This window comes from Eulemur rufifrons, chromosome 3 (assembly GCF_041146395.1).
Source record: "Eulemur rufifrons isolate Redbay chromosome 3, OSU_ERuf_1, whole genome shotgun sequence".
Classification (NCBI taxonomy): domain Eukaryota; kingdom Metazoa; phylum Chordata; class Mammalia; order Primates; family Lemuridae; genus Eulemur; species Eulemur rufifrons.
The window spans coordinates 45,482,228-45,483,736 of record NC_090985.1 but is presented as its reverse complement, the minus strand read 5'-3'; positions in this window follow the sequence as shown (position 1 = coordinate 45,483,736).

Here is a 1,509-nt window from a genome sequence, read left to right as displayed (position 1 = left end):
TGCTCATATCAGGCTATTGTCAAGCTGCCATGTGCAGACCTGGTTAAAGTGTGTAGGCAGGAATTGGCCAGGAAAATGCTTTTCTGGAAGTGCCAGAAGCTCTTGGATGCTGCGCTGGGTTATTCCCAAGCTAGTTGATGACATCCTGTCATCGCAAGCCATCCCACAGCGCTGAAGCCACTGAGTCACCTGGGGATTGGGAAGTGGCAGCTTCTAGTATATATTTGTTCCATCCCTGTTCTCAGGAACTAATGATTATATAATGAGTTAAAAATAATAAGGACTACAGTACAGGTGAGTGTGCACCCTGTCCACCAAGAGAGTCACTTTCAAACCAGCCAGTTTAAGCATAAATTAGTAAAACTTTTCTGAAAGGTAATTTGAGTAATAGGCATCAAAAGTCTTTCTAAAATTCATACCCTTTTACCTAACAATTCCACACACGGAAAAAAAATACAGTTGTGAAGTGATCTATCATGTAAAATAATAACATTACAATATCTACTCTGGTTCTCAATCACTTAAAGCATAGGAGCTGGATTTTGTATTTTTCAAGGTCACTTTTAATACTCACCATGGATATGGGATTCAGTGCAGTGCAGTCACGGAGACAGTGAGTGGTACGAGTAGGAAACAGAAGTTACTCTGGGGTGATACCCCCAGAGGAGATATCATTGGCTGGAAGGCTCTGAGCTGAGCCTTGCAGACTGGATACATGACCTTTAAAACACCGGCGATCCTCTGACTGGCTGACAAGGCCCCTGCTCCTGCAGTTTAGAGGTGAGCTCCGCATCTGTGCTGTCCACTCTTTCCACAACTGCAGTTACAGGGTCACATTTGGGAAACCACGTTTCAGGGAATGAGAGCCTTTTTCCTACACTTGTTTTTTCCAAAATGTGTTCCACACAATGTTAATAGTGTCAAAGTCAAAATAATATAGAGACAAATCTCTAAATTAAATGTTTTATTTGGGAATCATGGAATTGCAACTTGGGACATACACACAGACAGGGTTGGTCTTCAGTATGTTCAAAGAGCAAAGAGAAGGTTGGGAGTTTTATTAGAAAGAGAAATGTTATGTATTATTTCAAAAGCAAATGCATCGGCACTAACACAGCTTTTGAAAACTAGCCAGCTCTGATTGATAAATGATGGCAGTAGGTGAAACCAGTCTTACAATCACAGCAGGTTGTTTCAGCAGTTGCTAGGTAAACCTGCTGTTAGGGCTACAGCAGTCAGGCTTGTGGAAATTTTTTTGGAGCTGGTACTATGTGCCCCGAGTAACTTTTTCCCCTAACCCCTCAATTCTGAGTCAGTTGGATATGACAAAAATAAACCAATTTGTGTAATCAGCTTTCACAGTAGGTATTAACAGACATGAATAAGTTCTATTGGAAAGTATTCCACCATCAATTACTGGGGGTGATGTGGTTGATGTTATTTAAGCATCTTGTCTGCAGAGCTTCTCAGAACTTTTATTATGCATCAAGCAATTCCAAGAGTGAGGCA